Here is a 26613-nt window from a genome sequence, read left to right as displayed (position 1 = left end):
TTTATATAAAAGCTGGTTAGTATTTTACTTAAAAGTAAGAATGACTTGTTCGATTCTTCACCACTTTGAATGTATTTTACTATGTCTCTGGTTGTACATTCCGCTGTATCAGAATTCAGAATACGGGCATCAAATTTGTGCAAATTTGTCTTTGATTACAACGTGACCCATTCACCATTGCTCAACCTATAGTATCTCCAGCCTTTCCCATTCACTTTTATCCTATACCCCCTTCAACACGAAATATAATTTTATTTATAGACAATACAAATTTGAATATGCAATTAGTAAATTAGGAGAAAGAAAAAAGATGAGAAATTTCATGAATAAAAATGAGAAATTGATATGTAGACAGACCAAAATGAGAACAAAAAGCAACTAATTCATGGGGGTTGATATTCCGGAATTTGAAGGACGAGCCCTTCCCAACGAATTCATCGATAAGCTGAATATGGTTGAGCGGGTGTTTGATATTAAACACGTCAGTGATAGCAATGCGGTAAAACGATTAAGGTATTTGGACAGACACATGACAAATCTTAGGCTCAATCCAGTGGTTTGTAAAAATGAAGAGTTAGTATCACATAAACTTCATATAGAGGCTTGTTTATCGAATTCATATGAACAATATTTTCATATCAAATTTGACTCGCAACGCAGTCTAGAAATTTTGCATATTTTGATTAATTCACCATTGATCATGGGAGTTTATAGAGTTATACTTTATGTGCATTTTTAATATTCTCACGGCTACAAAGTTAAAGCAATTTAAATTATGAAGTTTGGTTAAATATTGAATAGTCTTATAACCTTGAAATTGAAATATTAAATCATCAAAATTCAATTTTTCTCATTTATCCCATTTGCATAGGCATCCTTTGTTGATGTTAAAAACGTAATTGCTTCAGTAGAATAAGAAAAGAAAACACAAAGGAAAACAAAAGAAAAATATTTATTTTTATCGAAACAGTGATTTTGAACATCATTAAAAGATGACATATTTTGCATGAATGAGACAATTTAGAAAAAAAATTTGGCAATCAAACAATTTTTGCTTATTCTTACTTCAACATTATATCCCTACCATTTTAATAGGAAAAGCTAACAGTATCCTAATAATTATCTGAATCCAATCGTATCTCAATAAGGACATGAACAGAACAAGTCTTATCCAGAATCTATTAATTTTGTGTGTTCCTATAAAAATTGTCAATGCCGACCCTACAAAAAATTTAATTTATTGCAGCAACTGAGTGGAATTACTAAATTCAATTGTTTAAATAAAAGGGGAAATATTCTCAGTAGTAAACACATGTCTTAAATCAATTATTTATGTAAAGACAAGTTTAAAATTGATAGAGCACATTCTAGATGAAAAATTATCAGCATTAAAGTAAGTTAAAGTTTGGGATTACTTTATATAAAAGCTGGTTAGTATTTTACTTAAAAGTAAGAATGACTTGTTCGATTCTTCACCACTTTGAATGTATTTTACTATGTCTCTGGTTGTACATTCCGCTGTATCAGAATTCAGAATACGGGCATCAAATTTGTGCAAATTTGTCTTTGATTACAACGTGACCCATTCACCATTGCTCAACCTATAGTATCTCCAGCCTTTCCCATTCACTTTTATCCTATACCCCCTTCAACACGAAATATAATTTTATTTATAGACAATAGAAATTTGAATATGCAATTAGTAAATTAGGAGAAAGAAAAAAGATGAGAAATTTCATGAATAAAAATGAGAAATTGATATGTAGACAGACCAAAATGAGAACAAAAAGCAACTAATTCATGGGGGTTGATATTCCGGAATTTGAAGGACGAGCCCTTCCCAACGAATTCATCGATAAGCTGAATATGGTTGAGCGGGTGTTTGATATTAAACACGTCAGTGATAGCAATGCGGTAAAACGATTAAGGTATTTGGACAGACACATGACAAATCTTAGGCTCAATCCAGTGGTTTGTAAAAATGAAGAGTTAGTATCACATAAACTTCATATAGAGGCTTGTTTATCGAATTCATATGAACAATATTTTCATATCAAATTTGACTCGCAACGCAGTCTAGAAATTTTGCATATTTTGATTAATTCACCATTGATCATGGGAGTTTATAGAGTTATACTTTATGTGCATTTTTAATATTCTCACGGCTACAAAGTTAAAGCAATTTAAATTATGAAGTTTGGTTAAATATTGAATAGTCTTATAACCTTGAAATTGAAATATTAAATCATCAAAATTCAATTTTTCTCATTTATCCCATTTGCATAGGCATCCTTTGTTGATGTTAAAAACGTAATTGCTTCAGTAGAATAAGAAAAGAAAACACAAAGGAAAACAAAAGAAAAATATTTATTTTTATCGAAACAGTGATTTTGAACATCATTAAAAGATGACATATTTTGCATGAATGAGACAATTTAGAAAAAAAATTTGGCAATCAAACAATTTTTGCTTATTCTTACTTCAACATTATATCCCTACCATTTTAATAGGAAAAGCTAACAGTATCCTAATAATTATCTGAATCCAATCGTATCTCAATAAGGACATGAACAGAACAAGTCTTATCCAGAATCTATTAATTTTGTGTGTTCCTATAAAAATTGTCAATGCCGACCCTACATGCTATACTCGAGGCCTCAGTCATGTAAAATCATGAAGCTAAAAAATGTGATCAACCAAAGTTGAAAATAATCTCGGCTTAAATGGTGTAAATGAACTTAAACAAATTTCAAGTTCAGTGGTAGAAAGAACAAATGTACTAACAAAAGAAGAGCTGAAAAGGCAACATAAACTTAAGAAAATCTTCTAAACAAGAACTCTCCATGTAAGCTCGGAAATATTTCCCATCCAAACCAAAACCTTGCTGACTACAAAACTTATAACTCCACAAATGAAACATACAAAACTTATAACTCCACAAATGAAACATACTGTATATATGTTTGCAAATAAAGATTCCTCACTGAGATACACCCAACCATTTTGTGAAGTTTTCAAATTCTGTGTAGTCGCTATCAGAGATCATAGCCTTGTACCATCCCTTGCTAGCCGATTTGATTGATGCTGCTTCCTCCTATTAGAGTATCCACAATAGCGCCTAGCGCACCGCTTAGCCTAGCGCCGGCGCTAGGCGGTGCGCTAGACGATCTATTGCAACCGCCTAGCGGTTTCCGGATTTAAAAACCGCCTAGCACTCGGCGGTTCCGTGGAGCTAGGCGGTGCGTTGGGCGATCCGCTCGGTGCTATTGCAGCGTTCGGATCGCCTAGCGCACCGCCTAGCGCGATTTTTTTTTTCCGAAACTCTATATATACGCGTCTTGCACGTCATTTTATTCGCACCACTTGTTTTAACGAGTACTCTCTCTATCTAAATTTCTGTACTCTCTCTATATACGCGCCTTGCATGTCATTTTATTGTAATTTTTTTAAATTATTGTACTTTTTTTAAATTATTGTACTTTTTAAAATTTTAATAGTATTATTAATGTTTCCCGTATATATCTCGTAAATTAAATTCCATATATTGTGTGATTGTTAATTATTTCATTTTTATATAATTGTTATTAGTGATGTGGCTATTGATGTGGCTGGGCTATTTATGATGTGGCTAGGCTATTGCTGGACTATTTATGATGTGGCAGGAGGATTTTTAGTGTTGATGATGTGGCAGGAGGAGTTTGTGGCTAGGCTATTGTTGGGTTATTCCTATTGTGGATGCTCTTAGTATCAAAGTAGAATACAAATTACACATTGTAAAGGAAGGAATGAACTACTAATAATTAACTTATAAAATAGGCAAATATCAATTCAACATATAGATTCATAAAAAAAGGGAAATGTACCTTGGTGATTGGTTTCCTTTTCTTGTCAAGCTTGTCCTGCTTGGCCTTAACCCTCTGCGCCTCGGCCAGAAGCGCCATTCTCCTCGCGGCCTTGGTGATAGGACTTGATCCCTACCAGTGGTTAGAGCACAAATAATCAAGAAACACGAAGATAACAAATCCCTAGTTCCTAAGGTTTTGAAGCTTGCGTTTCAAGAAAGAGAATTTTATTTCTTTGATCTTGAATGAATTTTTGACTCTCTATTGGATTCTTTATATAGAATCCGGATCCTGTTTGATTCGACTCTACGATTCGGGAAAGAATCAAGAAGAAAACCCGAAAAGATTTAATAATAATGTCTTAACAAAAATATAAATCAAACATATGGAAACAAAAATAATTAACGTAGAAAATCAGTATGACTAGTGCGACGTATAATCACGATACTTCACGGGCCTTGAAACCTTTCTTCTCGGCCTATCCATCCTCGTGCCAACCTCACGTGTCTTCTTCCTTCCTCTCTCGATCACGCTTCTATCTTCCTGAACCGACGCCTGGTCGTCGGGCTGCTTCTCCTTGGCTGGTTCAGTCGATATTGCTGGGAGGTCCCTATCAACTCCCCCCCACATAGGCAAAGCCTTGTCCACGAGGCTGAGATTCGGAAAGTGTTGTAGTAACTCGAGTTTCGGCGCCCATGTTGGATTAGCCAAGTCCTCACACCAGTGCACCAACCACTGTGATTGTGGCAACCCATCAACTAGCACCACACGTTCCTCCGAAGCATTAATGGGTGTGTCAAACGGCCTACCATGCTTAAATGATGCAGGCAAGTGTGGCAAATGTGTAGAATCTGTAATTGGCTCGACAAATGGTTTCAGTAACGATACATGAAACACATCGTGAATACGACTCTCGAGTGGTAATTGAAGCCTGTACGCGACCTTGCCCACGCGCTCCATGACCGAAAAAGGTCCATAAAACCTCCTACTCAGCTTTGCCGAAAGAGGTTTCCCCACAGATACTTGTCTGTACGGTTGCAAACGCAGCCAAACATTGTCCCCACCTGAAATTCAACGTCCCGCCGATGTTTATTCGCTGAAATTATCATTCGACGTTGGGCCTCGGCCAAATTACTCCTTAGCTTCCCCAATAACGCAGTCCTTTCTCCCAAATTTTCCGAGACGGCTGCGTTCCGCGAAGGCATAGCTGGCGTTGCAAATATAATAGGCGGATCCCTGCCATAAAGCGCCTTAAACGGAGACATCCCAATACTCACATTCTCACTACAGTTCATGGCTAACTCCGCCCATGGCAGAAATTCAAACCACTTTTTTGGTTGCTCGAAAGTGAATGCCCTTAGATACTGCTCCAAACTCGATTAGTCACCTCAGATTGTCCATCAGTTTGGGGATGATATGCGGTCGTGAACTGAAGTTTCGATCCGCTCATAGTCAACAATTGTATCCAGAAATCACTCATAAAAATAGCATCCCTGTCAGAAAGTAATTTGTCAGGAAACCCATGTAACTTTACCATTGTATTGACAAACAATCGCGCCACCGTAGGGGCATCAAATCCTGACTTTAAAGCGCCAAAATGAGCATATTTGGATAATCGATCCACTACCACCATAATTGTTGTAAACCCATGTGAATTCGGAAGACCGACTATGAAATCCATGGATGCTGCTGCCCAAACCATATCCGGAATCGGGAGTGGCTGAATAAGGCCCGAAGGCTTATCCGTAACATATTTTGTGGCTTGACAAATCTGACAAGCAGCGACAAATTTGCGCACGTCTTCGCGCATTCCCGGCCAGAAAAATACAGCTGCGACACGAGCAAGGGTCCGTTTCTCCCCAGGGTGTCCTGCTGTCTTCGCTCCATGCGACTCCTCCAAAACGGCCCCACGCACAGTCGAATCCCGACTCAAATATATTCTAGTTTTGAAAAACAACAACCCATCGGCGACATGCACATGTATTGGTCCTGCATTATCCGCAACTGCTTTGTGCAACTTGATTAAATCTGGTAAAACAGAATTTTCCCGACGAATTGTATCCATAATAGTCGGCGTGGGTCTCATAAACATCGCCATGATTGCTGAATCCTCTGCCTCCAGATCTGGGTTTCTACGCGACAAGGCATCCGCCACTTTATTGGAAGCCACAGACTTGTATTCGATGGAAAACTTAAATCCCGTCAATTTCTGCAGATAAAATTGCTGATCGGGTGTCTGCACGACTTGTGATAACAAATCCTTCAAACTACGCTGATCGCTACGAATCACAAACTCCCTCCCAAGTAAGTACTGGCGCCACTTCTGGACCGCCTCAACAATCGCATAAAGTTCCTTGTGGTAAGTAGAAGACAAACGACGACGTGGACCTAATTTCTTACTGAAATAAGCAAGTGGATGTCCATTTTGAATTAGAACTGCTCCAATCCCAAAATCCGACGCATCAGTCTCGATCACAAAAGGGAGATCAAAATCTGGGAGGTGTAGCACCGGTGCATCAACCATGGCCGATTTTAAGGCGACAAAACTGTCCTCCGCCGCTTCAGACCACACAAAAGCATCTTACTTGAGCAAATCTGTAAGAGGGCCAGCTATAATAGAATAATTCTGTACAAAACGCCGATAATAACCTGTAAGCCCTAAAAATCCCCTCAACTGCTTGACCGTCGTCGGAGTAGGCCAAGCCGTCATGGCGCTTATCTTAGCCGGATCAGCCCTGAGCTCGCCCGCCGAGATTATGTGGCCCAAATAGTCGATAGTGTCGACGCCGAATGCACACTTCGATAGCTTCACATAAAAGCAACAATCAGATAATGTTTGTAGAACCTTCGCAAGATGTCCTGCATGCTCCGAGACTGAGCTGCTATAAACCAAAATATCATCAGAAAACACAATCACAAAATGGCACAGGTATGGCTGAAAAATAGAGTTCATTGCTGCTTGGAAAGTAGATGGTGCGTTGGTCAGCCCGAAAGGCATCACCAAGAACTCAAAATGCCCATCATGTGTCCGAAAAGCTGTCTTGTGGACATCATCAGTATGCATACGGATTTGATGATAGCCCGATCGCAGGTCCAATTTAGAAAAAACTCTAGCTTTGTTCAATTCATCAAAAAGCTCATCTGCAGTGGGTATAGGGAAGTGATCCGGTGTAGTGGCTGCGTTTAATGCTCTATAATCGACACAAAAACGGAAGGAACCGTCTTTCTTACGGACTAGCAACACCGGAGAAGAAAATGGACTCGTACTATGCTGAATTACACCTTGTGACAACATCACCTTGACTTGGCGCTCTATTTCTATCTTCTGAAAGTACGGATAACGATAGGGACGAACGTTGATCGGTTTGGAGTTAGGTGCCAAGTGAATCCGGTGGTCCCAATGACGGGATGGAGGCAGCCCCGAGGGCACGGAAAACACCATGTTAAAGGACTTGAGGACTTCGGCCAGTGCAGGATCAATTGCTGGCTGCTGACTCTCAGTTGGCGGCACATCAGCGTCGGTTTCTGGGGGCATCGAGACTAATTCGAACATGTCACATTCTGGTTCCTGACCTATCAAGGAGAACAAATTATTATATGATATTTGCCTTGGGGAAGCACCCTCACCCTGTAGGAATATCGGTCTATCGCCTAGATCAAACTTCATAGTCAGATGTTGGTAGTTTTTGGTGACGTCCCCCAACTCTTGTAACCATTGCACTCCCAATATCACATCTGGTCCCTTCACTTGCAGTATAAATAGGTCAATTTCAAATGAATAGCCTTGCATAGTAATAGGTGTTCTCAGGCATGCATGAGAGCAGCGGAGAGACTCACCGTTGCCAACAAAAACACGGAACGGAATAATAGGGTGGACACATAGACTTAGCCTTTCTGCAACTGCAGGCTGAATAAAGTTATGTGTGCTCCCACCATCAATCAAAACGGAGACCTCGCTGTCGTTGATACGACCTTTCAAGCGGATCGCTCTCGGCTTAATTTTTGGGCTGATCACGTGGATACTCGAAACGTCGCCAGTGATCACCATATTCTCCCCGTCATCATCTAGCTGCTCAGATTCGACGTGTTGGTGGGCTAATTCATCGGTTAGGATGTCATCCTCATCCTTTGCCCCCATCAAGGCATAAAAAACTTCACTGCACATATGCTCCCTGGTGTACTTCTCAAGACAATACCAACAAAGGCCCAGCCGAGTGCGTTCCCGACGTTCTGCTGCAGAAATCCGCTTGACCGGGATACCATTTCGCCGCTGCTGGTTAAGTTGGCCTTCGGTTACATGTGGGTGTGGGTTGTGCGGAGGCGCTGTAGTGAGGGCTGGGATCTATCGGGCAGGCCGGTTATCACGAGTCTCCCAATTGGTTTTCGGTGTTGCTGTAGTTGTCGTGGAGAGATTGCGGCTCGCAGCCAATTGCTGGGCTAAAGCGAACGCCTCATTCAACGAGACTGGTCGTCTAGTCAATAATTCCTGCTTAAAGGGGTCCTGGAGACCTGCAATAAATAAAGACATCAAAGTTTCATCCCCAACCTGAGGCGCCTTCTGCATGATTTCCTCAAATTCAGATTGATAGGCCACGAGGGTAGAAGTCTAACGGAGTGTAGCCAGTAGTCCGACATAATCAACATAAAGATCTGGGTCAAATCGATACTTTACAACCAACAAGAATTCATCCCAGGATTTATCTGTGCAGTTGTCTTCCCAATAGGTCAGCCACTTGGATGCCGGGTAGTCAAAGAGATACGATGTCAGGTAAAGGCGATCCTCGAGTGGAGTATAATGGTGGTTGTAATACTTCTGGATATTCCGAATCCAATCGGTAACATGCTCTCCATTGAAACGAGGCGGCTCTGGACGAACCCGCGGCAGAGGTTCCGGGACGACGCCCGTCGGTGCTTGAACGTGGGACGGAGGCAATTTCCAGCCGTGTGAAGCTGTCGTGGTTCGACGGCGATCAGACGGATCATTCTCGTTGGCACGGCTAGCAGCGACCAACAAGGCTAAACTCTCCTTGATGTCGTTGGTCGTGGCGTCCTGACGCCTCATAAACGATTCCAATTCGAATTTCTGGGCGAGAATTTTCTGATCGTGTGCCAGTACCATTCGCGCGAGTTCATCTGCTGATGGAGGGGGCGGTGGTGGTGGCATCCCGTTGTTGTTTCCATCGGAGGCCATTCGAGAGTAGTCACGGGGGATGAGTAATCAATGATAAGCACCAATTGATAGGACTTGATCCCTACCAGTGGTTAGTGCACAAATAATCAAGAAACATGAAGATAACAAATCCCTAGTTCCTAAGGTTTTGAAGCTTGCGTTTCAAGAAAGAGAATTTTATTTCTTTGATCTTGAATGAATTTTTGACTCTCTATTGGATTCTTTATATAGAATCCGGACCCTGCTTGATTCGACTCTACGATTCGGGAAAGAATCAAGAAGAAAACCCGAAAAGATTTAATAATAATGTCTTAACAAAAATATAAATAAAACATATGGAAACAAAAATAATTAACGTAGAAAATCAGTATGACTAGTGCGACGTATAATCGCGATACTTCACGGGCCTTGAAACCTTTCTTCTCGGCCTATCCATCCTCGTGCCAACCTCACGTGTCTTCTTCCTTCCTCTCTCGATCACGCTTCTATCTTCCTGAACCGACGCCTGGTCGTCGGGCTGCTTCTCCTTGGCTGGTTCAGTCGATATTGCTGGGAGGTCCCTATCACTTGGCGTACGGGTTGAGCTTCAACATTACATTTAAATTCTTCAATGGATTCTTCTTCAAAGGAGCTCTCTTCACATCCTTCTTGATTGGCTTCACCACAGATTGCAACTCATCAGAGTTGATAATCCTAGCAAGATCTGCATTTACCATTTTAGCCCTCAGCAGCACATATCCGCTCTTCTTCTCCGAAGACTTGTCGAAGGTTCCATAAACCTCATCAAGCTTCTCGAAGGCCGATTTGGTCCACACGATGAACCTACCGAGATGGCCTCTGGGAGCAAGCTTGAGGCCATCCGCAACGCTGTCTCTTATCCGTCTCTTAACCGTCTCATCTCTTAACTAGTCATGGGCCCACTGTACTTTTCACCCCATCTCTTAACTAAGAGACAGCACCTGCAACCCTCCATCTCTTAACCATCTCATCCCTTAACTATTCATTCAATTTCATTTTTATTTTTATTTCCAATAAATTCAATTAATAAAAACGCACTTCATTAAATAAAATAAAATTATAACTTAAAATCCTAAAAAAATACATAATTAAATTCGTGGAAAAATAAATAAAAAAGACATAATTTAAAATACAATTTTATAGAAATTAAAAAAACTACTACGTCGGTGAATCATCCCCCGAAGGCGGTGGCGGTGCACTCAAGCTACCTGGAGGCGGAATACCAATTTGTCTTGCCATATACTCAATTCCGACAAGATGGGCTTGATATTATGGAGGCGTCAAGCGGGAAGTGTCCACCATCGTGGCGGTCAAGTACATGGACAATAGGGTGTTCGAGCCCGAGCCCGCCTGGCTTGATTCGCTTCGGCCCCTCCTCCCTCTAGTCGCCTTCGCAGCCTTGGTCTCTTGCGGCCGACGGCTCCCACGGGAGGAGCCCCCTGCATCGGTGGCCATGCCCTCAACCTCTTGTGAGGGGTTGTCTGACCCGTCCTCACTAGACGTGTGTTGGCCACCCGCCGTGTGCTTCATGCGCTTTGAGCTCGAGCCCTGGCTGGACTGGACACCGCCGGCCCACCTTTCAACGTCTTTGACGGCCTCCCAAACATCGACATGTTTGAATTCTTTGCCGTTGTCATCAAAGAAGACTCGCAAAGCCGCTCTCATAATGTCGGCTCAACTGGCTCCACTTTGGTATTGAGCTGCTTCATTCTTGTAGCCGCCGCAAAATTTTTTGACATCTCTGTCGACCTGGTCAAAATGACTGCGAAGCATCTTTAGGGTGTTGCGGCGGGACCGAGCCGGCTTTTTCTCGGTGTAGGCCGCGGTGACCTTTTCCCAAAAACACTTGCGGGTTTGTTGATTCCCGATGATGGGATCGTACGAGACGCTGACCCAAGCGTTGAACAGAGTCATCGTGTCCGCCCGGCTGTATGGATGACGGCCTATATCCTCCTCCTCCTCGGCCGCCTCCTCCTGTTCCTCAATGGCGTCGAATGCGCGACCCCTGGAGCTTCCACCACCTCGTCCTCCTTCCGGATTGGGTTCATCCGGATAATTCTCCCTAATTTTGGATAATCCCTGTGAATACCTCGGGGCGGAGGGACGAGAGTATGCATCCACATCAAAATAGGGTGGTTGGTATGCCGCCGGCGTCGACGAGCCTTGGGTGCCCGGCGTCGACGAACCGGAACCGGAACCACCGAAGACATTGTACATGCCCCCCAATCGCCAAGCGCGTTCAAGTCCTATCCGCTGGAGCAGCCCTCGTTTCTGTCGTCGGACATTTTTAGATGAAAATTGGAGAGGTGAGATGAAAATTGGAGAGGAAATGGAGATTATTTGAGAAGAATAGATGTGTGTTTGTGTGTATAATGAAGATGAAAGAGGAGTATTTATAGAGTAAAAAAAGAAAAAAAAATTTTAAAATGACCGTTGAACGGTCATATGACCGTTTTTTTATTTTTTATTAAAATTGAATTTTTTTAAAAAAATGATTTATTGCATCAGCGCGGACCGGCGAGTGGGCGTCACGCCTAGCGCCAGTGCGCGCCACATGGCGCTGGTGCGTGGCGAACTGGCACTCCATCCGTCTCGCTGGGACGAGACGCTCGGCGAGACCGGGATGAGACGTGGGGTTGCAACGTCGTCTCATCTCCCCGAGATGAGAAAGAGATGGCAACGAGACGCATTGCGGATGCTCTGAGCAAATTGAGACGGAAAACATGCGCGACGTCGACTCCGGGGATGTTACGGAAAGCCTTCACCAGCTTGGATCCTTCGTTTCTATACACAATCAGAGGGCCTTTCCTCGAAATGCAGCGGCAATTGCGCATTTTCCCATTTTCTCGGCATCGTCTAGGGCTCCGATTTGTTTCAGTATTTTCAGAGCGGCGCTGGTTTTCTCAACCGATTAAGCGGAATCGGAAACGACAAGAGGCAATTCAGGAACCTCATCAATCTTATGGCCGTGAGCAAGGATGAGTGAAGGAACTGTTAGGGTTTGTATACTAGAAATCACCTTTCGAGTGATTGAATACTGTAAAACTCTAATTATTATTTTCCAATGAATGCAACAGATTATTTTTGTCATAATGTTGTTATGTTTTACATTTAATGGATGTTTATAGCATATTTAAATGTATAAGCAAACGTAACAAAGTCTAAGTCTTTGTTTTAGTAGACCGGTTGTGGGCGTCGTCCAATTTAAGGTAACACGGTCAGTTCTGAACAAAGAAAAATAAGAATTTCACAACCTAGATAGGCCTAGACTACCTATCGTCAAAGGTCGCAATGTCAGTCCGATTATTTCTAAGCCTTATTGAAATAAGATGACGTTGGTGTGGTATAGCACTGAATTGGATCTAAACAGCAAGACGAGTCTTTATGCTATCTACTGAAAGACGAGGTCTTGACAATTAATTTCTTAATCAATGTACGTTAGCATTGAGCATACGATATTGAGTATCTACTAGTTTGACTTACCAATAGGTGCGGGTTTTTCGTCACCAAACGATCCTAGTATATTGGGTAGTGGCGATCAATATCTAGCGGTGCTAGGATTGCTATTATGTTGAATCGTGTGCGAGGTGAGTCTCATTTGATAACATCCACAAGAGGAGCTCGAAACAAGGTTGTATTATTCGGAACCTAGCTAGTTGGAGTATGATTACTCTATGAATAATAAATAAGAGTTTCTTACTAAGTCCACTTTTGGAGATTACTATATGTTAATTAATTAAGTCCATAGCAGACATTGGTTAATTAATGAATGTTTCTATCTTAAGCACGGGAAATAAATTACACACATAAAAAGGAAACCCGGAATACTTGTAATTTCGGATTTGGAAAGGCAGTGCAATATTACTTCTGTAGTGGCTGCTTATAATATTCCAATATAAGCTTGTATTAAATTGTGGGTTCAATTTAATTAGTAAAAAGCTAATTGGGGGTGAGGCCATATCCAAATTCTTTCTTAGATCCTTGACTGTGCCCAATATGCCACTTAATATAAATAGGAGAATAAAGGAGACAGAAAACACACTTGTGCACATACACAATTTTCGTCCCCCTCATCCTAGAGAGAGAAACGATTTTGCTCTCCTTCCGTGAGTAGGATTCTGTCTTCTTTATTTAAGTCCTAGTATTCTGGTGAGATTTGCCCATACAAATATCAATTTACAGTCCGGGAAACTAGTTAGAAGATCCGAGGTCGAGTTCTCAAGATCTTCATGTAGAGAAGACGCAAGCCACCTTCGATTCTTAAGTGAATCAACGAGGTAAATTGGCTAACTCCGTAGTAAGCATGTTTTCGGGATTATTTGTGCTAAAGCATGTTTAAAATTCCAGTTATGAGCATGATACATGTGATAATTACGCGAATAGAATTTATCTAAACAATCTGGTAAATAGATCAGTTTTATGTGATCCGTTAGAAACGCACGCTTCCGCTGCCAACCCCTTCAGGAACGGCGAAGGTTGCGATCGCTGAAATGACGGCGTGACGTTTCTATGTTACATTGACAGATTTGTGCCAGCGGCGCCAGATTTTGGTGGGAGCAAACATTCTTCCACTGCGACACATGATGCCGAAGGCCCCCTGGCCAGCGCGGTGGGTACCACCTCCAGCAACACGGTGGATACGGGAGACGGTGCCCCAGGACTCGGGGGAGGTCTGGTGGCCGGCGCGTTTGTAGACAGCGTAAGGGTGTCGGGCGTTGTTGGAGATTTGCGCGTGCACGAAGGTTACGAAGTCGGGGCGGATGGCGCCCTTCATAACGTCGGGAAGGGAGGAAGTTGGCAGCGGCTCCTCCGTCGGTGGCCATATCGTTTTCCAAGGATTGCACAGTGACGAGAGGGCGAACTGCGGCGGTGGCCATTTTCTCGGGAGCTAGCTGAGAGTCGAAAATTAGGGTTTGCAGAGAATGAGCTATGTAAGTATAGTGGAATTCGGCCTCACTTAATGGACTCTACCACCATTTGTTAGGTGCAATCATTTCGGCCCATTTAACCATTTTATTAGCCCATTATAAAAACATCTCTATTTGCTAACCTGAAGAAAAAAAGAAAAAAACATCATCTACGTGTATGTCAATCGGGTCAGTCAAATAGGTTCCGAGCTAATTAGGTTGTATTTTTATTGATCATAAAGGTTCGGGTTTCAGGCTAGTCCATCGGATTAATCAGGTTACTACCGATAAAATTAACATAAGATCAATTCAATATATAATGATGAATTAGTTATATTTATAGGATGTAAAACATTTAATTATAATAAATTTGAGATATATGCTTAAACTCAAACATGATCAAATACTAAGTTTATGATTTGCATAAATAAATTTGAAGTTTCTAATTTATTAATCTATTATGAGATTAAAAACTTAACTTATAATATGTATATTTAGAGTATAAAATTGAAGGTTATTTTTTAGTTATTTATATCAATGAAGTGTCAATTAATAGATAAACTAACAGAACGATAGAGATTTTATCGGGTTTTTGGATCAACACATCAAATGTTTCGTATTGCAGGCTAATCGGGTTGTGATTAGAAATTTTCAACCCTAACCCTCTAAATTTAGCAGGTTATTCGGGTCAGCCCACAGGTTACGGGCTGCACTGACATCCCTATCTAATAAGTTTGATTGAATCAATCATATAAACACTGAGTGTAGCATACACCTTTTTGTTAAAATCATCATTTACATGGCAAACAAGAGATAGCTGCGGCCAGCCAGAATGACACTGCACTATTATGTCAACTAATTAACACTTATACCTAAACAAATTTCCACAAGACAGGGGCAAAGAGGAGAGTTCCAATAGAGCACATAGAGATCGATGAATCACATATAACTGCTTGGATACACAATTCAGACGATTCTTGTCATCTAAAGCCCCTTTTGGTATGATGAAATGGAAGGTGATTCCTACTTTTATTTTATTTATTTGTTTGGTACAGTGAAATAAATGAAGAGAATATAATAAAAATGCAAAATAAAATTTCATTTAATTCCTATTTTCATCTCATTTCTATCCTAATTTCATTCTACTACCATTCCAATGCATCATACTAAAATAGAGATAAAAGAAATACTACTAAACTCCTAAACCAAACTAAATTCTAAGTTGTGGCCTGGAACCTACAGAAAATGAGGGGATGATGATGTGGAGGGGACTTGGGGCCTGAGTCCAGGACGGAACGGGGTTGTGGACGGGTTTAGTGGATTGTAGGGTTCACATTTAGAGTGAAGGGTTAGTATTTGTTTATAACATTTTATATCTAGAATTGGTCTAATTTTGGTGGATGACCCAAAATAGTAAACTTAGTCTATTTTTTGTGGACGGGGTAATACTATTAATTAACTTATTATCCTAATCTAGTTCATTATCCTTCAAAGATAAGATGGTAGTGGGCAAGAATCTTGGATATATGTATAGATTGGTATGACATGTTGAATGTGGAAGTCAGTCTCCATGGTTTGTGTCTTGAGTATTGAGAGGAGGAAGCAAGACTGTCGTCCGCCATTCTCAGACATCCGTATATATCATGGGCTCCATTTGGTAATGAATCAGGTGACAATACTTGATTGACCAACTCTCAAACAGTCACCACCCTCTTCCCTTTATCTATTCAACATTTCCTGCCTCTCTTTCTCTCTCCCCATCACTATCATCTCCATAATTTTAATTTATGCAACTATGTATATTTATATACTAGTAGTAGATTACCGCATATTTTGCGAAGAGCTTCCGTTGATCATAAGTTGTAAATTTGTAATAGCACAAAATGTGTCGCTCCCAACGCTGGTATGCTCTCTTATTGTTTAATTAAATAGTAATCCTTATTTTTATAATTGAGGATATAAATATATTGCTGATATTTTCATTCTTTTTGAATTCAGCTACTGCGGAAGTAAACGGACGTAGTGAAATGGGAATGAAACGGAAGCAATTTGATGTCCCTCCTAAAAGGGGACAGGTTAAAGCACAGGTATTCCATCACATTGTGGAGATGCTAGGAGAAGTAGCTTCCAAAATACTATCACGACGAAAGAACTGAGAGGAAGATGGATGGTGTCATCATACTCAAACAAACCCAACCAATATTTGTTGATGTAATAAGCGATGTAGGCAATAATTTTAAGCCTTGTTATCTGCAATTAACAGATGAATTTGTTGACGATAGTCATCTTCATTACTTTGTTGCAATAAAACATGAATGTGCATCATACCAAAATGTTCTTAGTAGGTAACTTAGTTGCATTGTATTAGCGTTTTATTCGAAAATGGCTCACTTTTTAAGGAAATTATCAAAAACTATGGGCGATTTCATCTAATTTTTTATCTCAACATTTTTAATCCAAATCTAAAATGTTTGGTACTTTCTTTGCTATTATTCTAAGTACATCACATTTATGCTAAAATGCTAAAACGATGTGACGAAATCCCCCTCTCTTTTGTATGATGACAAAGTTCGAATACGAACCTCCATTCTGTCAAACTATAAAAGGAAAATATCAATTAGAGAAGAAGATTTGTGATTAATTTGTAATTGATTTGTAATAAAGGTCCTAGAATAGATTGATCATCTTCCTTAGATAGCTATGTTCCTCTCCTATAAAAGAAGGAGAATTGTACACATATCAAATACACAAGAAATAAAGAGAACGTATATACTCTTCTCTTCAATACAATGTCTATTCCATTAACCCTAGCAACCGTTGCCTCTCTCGATTACCATCTTCAAGATGGTATCAGAGCAGGTTGTTAGAGTGGGGGACTCAGAGAGAGTTCATCACTGTCCCGTACCTTTCCCGACCCATCGACCCTGAACCTGCGAGCAAAACAAACATGTCAGAATCCAATAGCTCAAACACAACCGATAGAGCCTCAAATACCATAAGTATTCCCACTGATCTTGCGGTGCAATTCGCTGAATTTCTCAAAACCAGCAACAGATCGTATACAATGCCATCCCACATCGAATCTCTCGGCGATGTCACCGTCAAGACCAAACTAAACGGGGACAATTACCCCTTGTGGTCGAACCTGATGGAACACGCGATTGGTGGTAAAGGGTTGACATCTCACATTCTCAGAGTTTCAAACCCTCCACCACGGACCGATCCGAACTACCCGAAGTGGCAACAAAGGGACCATTGCACCTTCAATTGGATCATCAACAATATCGAAGCAGATCTCGTGGCAGAGGTCTCCCAATATGCGACCGCCAAGGACCTCTGGGAAGGCCTGGCAATCACTTACGGAAGCGGCAGAGATCCGTTCCAAGTGTATGACCTGCACAGACAATGTATGACGATGAAACAGGGATGAATGACCCTAGAATCCTTGTGGGTCAAATTCCAAGATTTATGGATATCTATTGATGCCCGAGACCCGAGCACAATCGACCACCCACCGTCGATCGAGAAGAATAATCAGACAACACAGAGGATGAGAGTGTACCAATTCCTCACTGCATTGGATGAAGGATATGAGGGGATTAAAAGGGAGATCATCAACAAGGATCCACTACCGAATCCACGACAGGCATACGCAATAGTGAGGCATGAAGCTGTCAACGCAGGCCTAATTAAGCCGAAAGAACCAAACTCCGGAGTCGAAGCCAGTCTGATTACCGTCGACCGAAACAGAGCTGTCAACAACCCCCCTCCACCGTCGAGATTCCCGACCAATCGGAGAGGAGAAGAAGATAAAAGCCGGCTAACTTGCCATCACTGTGGAGGGAAGAAACATACAAAGGAAACCTGTTTTCTCCTTCACGGATATCCCGATTGGTGGGAGGAAATGAAGCAGAAGCGGCAGGCGAGAGCGAATCGCGGCGGAGGAGGGAGAGCGGCGGCATCAGTGGCGACGGCGACCGAGGAACGAGTTACCTACGCCGAGTATCCGACGGGCAACAACGGTCCCTCAACCACCGGGAGACGTGGAACCGGAGAACGGGCCGTCGTCGCCACGATTGTGGCGGCTAATGCGTGGAGCGCATGGAAGGAGGGGGAGCAATCCGTCGCGGCGGCTAGGTTATGGGCAGAAGGTAAAGAGGGAGTTCATTCACAAATGAATCCCTCAATCTTGCCTTATTCTCGAATTTTACCCTGTACTACTTTATTCCCGTTGGTACCCCTAGAAATCCCAAAACCTTGCTTTTCGACCCTGGAACTTATAATAGCTTATGTTTTAGACCCTCCGAGTGTACTAATTCCCAAAAACTACCCCAAAAATCTGAAAATTATATTTCTTGTGGTTCAGAATATAAATTTTTGGAAATTCACCCTAGTGTTAAATGTCATAATCCTTTTGAGGCACTAGCAAACTCGTCAACCTCAACAACGGGGGGGAAAAATAGCCATTGGATTTTCGATTGTGGGGCCACCGATACCATGTCATATGATGCAAATGATTTTTTAGACATCTCAAAATCCCGAAAAACCTATGTCCAAACAGCGAGTGGGGAGTTAGCACCAGTTAAGGGGGCGGGCACTATCCATATTTCACCAACCTTACGCCTCTCGAATTGTTTATATGTTCCATCCTTATCTCATAAACTTCTGTCTGTGAGTCACGCGACCAAGGAACTTAATTGCAAGTTACTAATGCAACCTCATTTCTGCTTATTACAGGATACCCAGACGGGGGAGATAGTTGGGCGTGGCACTGAATAATACGGACTGTACTACGTGGATAAGGCAGCCCAATAGAGTACTGCGTTGCTGTCTCACGGACTGACTGACAAACAGACATGGCTTTGGCATCGCCGGTTTGGGCACCCTTCTATAGGATATCTTCGTTTACTTTTTCCGAAACTAGTTGACTCTTCTTTTACCTTGAATTGTGAAACTTGTTTTTTAGCCAAAAGCCATAGACATTCGTATCATCAAAATAATACTCGTGAAAAGACTCCTTTTGCCTTAATTCATTCTAATGTTTGGGGTCCTACACCCGTTACTGGGGGACAAGGGTTTCGCTATTTTTTACTGTTTGTAGATGATTTTACACGCATGACTTGGGTTTATTTTTTAAAAATAAAATCTGAAGTCTTTGAAAAAGTTACTCAATTCTATACTCTCGTGCAAACTCAGTATAAACAGTCTATCCAAATCCTTAGATCCGATAATGGGGGGAGTTTGTTAATTCTAAAATGCGACATTTTTTCGACGAAAAGGGGTTAGTACATCAAACCACTTGCCCACATACTCCGGAACAAAATGGAGTAGCAGAGAGGAAAAATAGATATATCCTAGAGATGACCCGAGCCTTTCTCATCGACTCAAACATACCCAAATCCTTCTGGCCAGAAGCTGTCGCGACCTCCGTTTACCTTATTAATCGTCTCCCAACATATATCCTCAACTTCAAAACACCCCTTGATACCTTCTCCCAGAACCACTCTATTCCGTCCTCCCTTAGCCTTGACCCAAAAGTTTTTGGGTGCACCGTCTTTGTCCATATCCCGAAGCCAGACAGATCTAAATTTGCCCCGAGAGCAATCAAGTGCATCTTCCTAGGATACGGTAAATCCCAAAAAGGGTATCGATGTTATGACCCAACCTCTAGGACCTTGTACACCACCATGTATTGTGACTTTGTGGAAGACGAATACTTCTACTGCCAAACTAAGAGTCAGGGGGAGAAACAGGGCAACGACTCTCTAGATTGGCAGCCTTCTTCGGCACCAACTCCCACTATACCTATACCCATGACCGAACCCCAGGGGGAGAGTAACCAGCCTCCACAGTCATCGCCTGTTACAGATGTCGGTCCACCCGAGACGGTTAGCAGTACAACCGGGCAGCCAAACTCCGACATACAGAACGTAGAATTGAGTGACACTGCCGAACCTTCAACCCTGATCTCGGATCCCGAGGTAAACAGTTCTGACAATAGCAATATACCTTTGCATGTTACAGACAACACTAATAATGACAGGGAAGAAGAGGCAGAACCAGCGAGCATAGATGGAGATACCGGGCAATATGAATTGCCCAAAAGGAGTACTAGAGGTGTCCCTCCACGTAGATACTCCCCAGATTGGGGAGGATGAAAATCCAGATATTCTTTGGTGAATACTGCTCGGGGACAACTCACGGAGATGGCAAAAGCATTTGAAGCTGCTCTATATGAGGAGGAGGAGATTCCACAGTCTTTTGAGGACGCAACGAGGCACAAACATTGGAGAGATGCAATGAAGAAGGAGATAGATGCCTTGAATAAAAATGGCACATGGGAAAAGTGTACTCTACCGAAAGGGAAGAAACTAGTTGGATGCAGATGGGTCTTTACTATCAAGAGACGAGCAGATGGTTCAATCGAAAGATACAAAGCACGATTGGTAGCTAAGGGATATACTCAAGTATATGGAGTAGACTATGAAGAGACTTTCTCTCCAGTGGCCAAGTTAAATACAGTGAGAACATTGTTGTCTGTAGCTGCCTGTAAGGATTGGCCGTTGCACCAGTTTGATGTAACCAACGCCTTTCTACAAGGAGAACTCGAGAAGGACAAGGAAGTGTACATGGAAGTCCCTCCAGGATGTTCGGAGGAATTTGGGGCAGGAGAGGTATGGAGATTAAGGAAGACTCTATACGGACTCAAACAGTCTCCGAGGATATAGTTCGGAAGATTCTGCCAAGCAATGGTCAAACATGGCTTCTCACAAAGCCAATCTGATCATACGCTCTTTCTGAAGAGAAGGGGGGATAAGATGACATGTTTAATCATCTATGTGGATGACATGATCATTACTGGAGATGATGTAGAAGAAATCCAGAATCTTAAGGAGAATTTGTGCAAAGAATTTGAGATGAAGAACCTCAGAGCCCTGAAGTACTTCTTGGGAATCGAGGTGCTGAGATCACAGCGTAGGATTTTCCTAAGACAGAAGAAGTATGTACTGGATCTACTGGCGGAAACTGGGCTATTGGAGTGTAAACCTGCAGAAAGTCCAATGGTCCAGAACCACGGATTGAAGATCAAAGAGTGAGCGAAGTTGGCTGATCGTGGAAAATACCAGAGACTAGTGGGAAAGCTGATCTACCTATCGCATACAAGGCTCGACATTACCTATGCAGTCGGTGTTGTAAATCAATTCATGCATAAGCCTCAAGAAGACAATATGGAAGCTGTTTTGAGGATAGTGAGGTATCTCAAAGGAACTACAGGGTATGGAGTGTTCCTAGAGAAGAAGAAAGACTTAGAAGTTGATGGTTACACCGATGCTGATTGGGCAAGTAATCCGATTGATAGAAGGTCAACGGGAGGGTACTTCACCTTTGTAGGAGGTAACCTAGTTACTTGGAGGAGTAAGAAGCAGAAATTGGTAGCATTGTCGAGTGCTGAAGCGGAATTCCGAGGAATCAAGAGTGGACTAATGGAGATCATGTGGCTGCGAAGGTTGTTAACCGAGATAGGTTTTTCCCCAAAGCGGAAAAATCAATTGTTCTGTGACAATAAGGCGGCGATTAGCATCTCAGAAAACACAGTGCAGCACGATAGGACCAAGCATGTGGAAGTAGATCGACACTTCATCAAAGAAAATCTCGAAGCTGGGGTCATCGAATTTCCATTCTTGAAGTCTGAAGATCAACTTGCAGATATTCTTACTAAGGCAGTACATCATAAGGTATTTCACGAAGTCTTGGACAAGTTGAACATCAGGGATACCGTTGCTCAACTTGAGGGGGAGTGTCAAACTATAAAAGGAAAAGATCAATTAGAGAAGAAGATTTGTGATTGGTTTGTAATTGATTACCTTGTAATAAGGGTCCTAGAATAGATTGATCTTCTTCCTTAGATAGCTATGTTCCTCTCCTATAAAAGAAGGAGAATTGTACACATATCAAATACACAAGAAATAAAGAGAACGTATATACTCTTCTCTTCAATACAATGTCTATTCCATTAACCCTAGCAACCGTTGCCTCTCTCGATTACCATCTTCAAGACATTCTTCTTCTTCATGAAATTTATTTTTACTACCTCCATATAATTATAACTAGGCTTATTACTTAGGTATCTAAGACTGTAAGAGCATCCACAATAGCGCCTAGCACACCGCCTAGCCGAGCGCCGGCGCTAGGCGGTACGCTAGGCGGTCTATTGCAGCCGCCCAGCAATTTTCGCGAAAAAAAACCGCCTAGCGCAAATTTTTAATTTTTTTTTGTTTCCGAAACACTATATATACGCGACTTGCCCGTCATTTTCATTCGCACCACTTGTATTAACGAGTACTCTCTCTATCTTAATTTCTGTACAAGATCAACACCTAGAAATGAGTAACGCCGGTGGTAGTGGTGGGAGTGGTGGGGATGCTGAGGAGTACGAGCGTATAATGAACGAAGCGCTAGATGCCTATACGAACCGTGAGATTGATCAATGGATGCAGAGGGCCTTGCAGCCGGCGGTACCTCGACCTCGACCAGTGGTACACCGCCGAGCGGTGATTGATCGTGATCACGTAGCTGCACATCAGCGCCTATACGAAGACTACTTCGCACAGGAGCCGCGGTTCAACGCCAACCTTTTCAGGCGCCGTTTTAGGATGCGCAGGTCCCTGTTTATGCGTATTGTTAATGGATTGGAGCAACGATATCTGTATTTCCGCTTTAGGCACGATGCGACTGGCAGACCCAGCCACACTCCTATTCAAAAGTGCACTGCGGCAATCCGGCAGTTGGCCTACGGAGGCGCTGCAGACATGTGGGACGAGTACCTCCACATCGGTGAGACGACTGCCCTGGAGTGTATGAAGTATTTCTGTCAGGGCGTGATTGAAATATTCGGTGATCAGTACCTTCGAAGCCCTACCCCCGATGACTGCCGGGATCTGCTGCGGATGCACGGGGAACAGCATGGGTTCCCAGGGATGTTAGGTAGCATAGATTGTATGCATTGGGAGTGGAAGAACTGCCCCGCCGCCTGGAAGGGGATGTGCACTACCGGCTACAAGGGAAAGAATCCCACGATGATCCTCGAGGCCGTAGCTGATTACCGGCTATGGATTTGGCATGCGTATTTTGGGATAGCTGGTTCGAACAACGACCGCAACGTCCTCAACTCGTCGCCACTTTTCAACGAGCAGTGTCAGGGTGTCGGTCCGGCCATCAGTTTTGTCGCCAACGACAACCGACATGATACGGGCTACTACTTGGCGGATGGAATATACCCTAGGTGGCCCGTCTTTGTGAAGACGATCCGATGCCCAGGAGATGAGAAGAAGGCCTACTTTGCGGCACGACAGGAGTCGGCGCGCAAGGACGTGGAACGCGCATTTGGTGTGCTCCAGGCTTGATGGGCGGCAGTTAAGGGGCCAACGCGTTTGGTCGGCAGTGCTCGCCGTTCACCGCCCCCCCGTCATTGCTATTGTTGAGTGCTCTCGCTTCTGACCTCGTCATCGCCATCGGAGGAAAATTCTTCACCATCACTCTCTACACGGAAGTCGAAATCCGGCTCTTGTGCTCTCATGTCCGCCTTTGCCCAATCATCAAGTAGCATAGTGGCTTCCATGTTCTTGGCGGAGAGATTGCTCCTTTTGTCGTCTAGGACACAACCGCCGACACTAAAAGCTTGCTCAACGGCGACGGTGGAAGCGGGAACGGTGAAAATCTCCTTAGCCATGATGGATAGTATCGGAAACTCTTTGTCATGTGTTCCCCACCAATTAAGGACGTCAATTTGTTGAGTAGAAGGACCTGCATTTTGAAAAATAGAGCGCGATTCCAAATATATATCTAATTCACTAGTCGCTCTAGTCCTATTGGTTGTAGTACCGTATAGATCTAGCAATTGTGATACTACGTCTGGATCAATCATGACATTGCTAAACTCCCCGCCACCAAAATAAAATGTGGAAGGACTAGGAGGAGCACGTACCTGGTGAACGGTGTTATAGCGCATTTCATATTCCGCATAGAGAGCACGAAGTGCACTATCTAACCTTAGTTTGATTTCATCAACATCCGGAATACTTAGTTCGAAGCATTCTCCTCTTGTCAAGCCCATTTCGCGGAGTTGAGAAAAATCCAAATCGTGCAAACAACCATAGTACATGTCTAAAATTTTATAAACACCATGCAACTTCCACTTTGGATCCAAGCATTTTGCAATCAAAAACACATTTGGAATACGGGCAAAATATTTTAACCACTTTTCAACCATATAAAACAAAATTGCCCGCAACTCAATGAATTGAGTATTTTTCACACATGTTTTAAAACCAATTGCCATATACATGCAATGCTCCAAAACGCGCACAGAAGTAGGATAATAAACACCGGATAACTCAACAGTGGCATTTTTTAAAGCGCGGAATAATCGAAACAAATCCATGTTGTGGTCCCAACAAGCGGGTATCAAAATCAAATCAGAAGGAACATGAGGACAACTTCTAAAAAAATCACATAAATACTCAATGTGGTTCAAAGTCGACTCCAACATATCAGACGTTGAGTTCCAACGAGTTGAAACATCCAAACGAAAGTTGGTGTACCTGCATTGCTTACTATGACAATACCTCTTCCAAGCTCTACCAATAGGAGCTTTGTTATGAATCAACTTCACAGCAGTTCTAATAGGATCAACATACTTTTGCCACAAATCGATCGCATCTTGAACACACAAATTCAAAATATGGGCAATACATCGCACATGAAAATATTTGCCATCAATAACATGAGAACATGCACTGATTAGTTCATCTATGCTAGCAGTGTTAGCGCTAGCATTGTCAAAACCAATGGAAAAAATTTTATTGATCAATTGAAATTCATTCAAAACTTGAATGATCAATTGAGCAATTGCTTGTGCAGTGTGTGGTGCGGGAAATTCCCGAAATGCAATCAAACGTTTGTTTAAAGTCCAACTGTGATCAACGAAATGCACAGTGATCCCCATATACGAATTTTTGCAAAAACAATCAGTCCACACATCAGAGCAAATAGAAATTTTATGCCCTAAGTTAATAATAAACGTACCTAATTGCGCCTTCTTTTCCATGCATTGTCGAACAACGGTGAGTCATTGAAGTTCGACTCAATTTTCTTGGAGCGGCATTATAAACTTGCCGCATACTCGACTCAAAAGCATTGTTATCAAAAGCATTGAATGGAAAATGTTTCATAACGGCAAATCTAGACATCACATTAAGAGCATTTTTGTGATCATATTTCAAAAGAGTATTGCTACACATACCTGATGTTTGGGATGAACCCGTCCCACTACCGGTCCCGACTCCATGTTGAAAGTTGAGTTGAGTTTGGGTTGGAGCGATACCAAACTCGACCGGATGCACTTTCTCCATGTGACGGGTAAATGTACCGTATCCTCCACCCCTTCGGAATGTGTATACGTTTTCGCAATAGTTGCAATACACATTATAAGTGTCAGGATCGTTACCATCTTGTACCTTCTTGAAATGTTTCACCATGATGTTTGAGGTTAAAGCCCTTTCAGCTGGTCTAGGAGGTTGAGGAGGGTGTCCACGACCACGACTACGGCCACGACGACTCCTTGGTGGTGGTGGGGGTGGCATTTCTTGAACCTCTTCTACCTCCTCCCCCTCCTCCTCGTCGTCATCCTCATCGTCGTCGTCTTCATCAACATTCACAGGGGTTGGAATTTGTTGAGAATAGGCACCGCGACCGGGAGCACCACTACCGGTACCAACATAAGCATCGCCTTGGGATTGAGAGCGAGAGAGAGCAATAGCATGTGCCACATCTTGCTCTTCTCGAGTCTACAAAATAATATTCGTATTGTAAATTTCAAATAAAATTATGAACAATAATGTAATGTAATTCAAAATTAATTAAATTAGTAGATAATGAATATTAACCTGCCACGCATCCATGTTCATTTGAGAAATTTCATCAATAACGGATCGCCGAGATGGCCTCTTGGACTTTCCCTTTCCCTTATCAACACGACCTTCTCGAGATGAAGACATATTGCTATGTAGAAATGTAGAAATATGGAATAATATATATATTTTTTTGTTTTAGCAATTGAGAAAGAAAGACAACTTATAGAATTACGGGAACAAGTATAAGTGTATAACAATGCGTAATAATAAGAGTAGCACTTGAGTAATTAAATGGAAGCACAATAGCACAAATGAGAAATTGAAGACAAAGAGAGAGAATTGGGAGATTGAAGAGAGAAACTCTTATTAACACAAGAGTGGGGTGAATGTAAATGAGGATAGAGGGGGGTATTTATAGATAAAAATGGGGGGGAAAGTGGAAGAATTCGAATTTGAAATCTGAAATTAAAAAAAAAATTGAATTTTCGGAAAACCGGCGGTTTTGGCGGAAAACCGCCGGAACAGCCGGTTTCCGGGACAAAACCGCTGGTTCGGTCGACAAACCGTCTGCAAAAGCTACGCCATGTCTCCTCGTTTCTCGCGCCGCCACGGAAGCCACTGAACCGGCGATTAACCGTCGGTTAACCGCCCAAAAACCGCCGGAACCGGCCGGTTTTGCAGCTGAAAAGCTGCCTCCGTCGGCCCCATCCCTAATGCCTTGATAAACGCGCCCGAACCGGCGGTTCCGCCGGTTAACCAGCGGT

General features: G+C 42.4%; 1 pseudogene; it reads right to left on the bottom strand.

Annotated features, from left to right (window-relative positions):
* Nucleotides 1-2980: 2980 nt before the first annotated feature.
* On the bottom strand, nucleotides 2981-13907 carry LOC121793958 (annotated as a pseudogene).
* Between the last annotated feature and the right edge of the window lie 12706 nt (nucleotides 13908-26613).

Source organism: Salvia splendens, chromosome 3, assembly GCF_004379255.2.
Source record: "Salvia splendens isolate huo1 chromosome 3, SspV2, whole genome shotgun sequence".
In the NCBI taxonomy this organism is placed as follows: Eukaryota; Viridiplantae; Streptophyta; class Magnoliopsida; order Lamiales; family Lamiaceae; genus Salvia; species Salvia splendens.
This window is presented reverse-complemented; position numbering and strand designations above follow the sequence as displayed.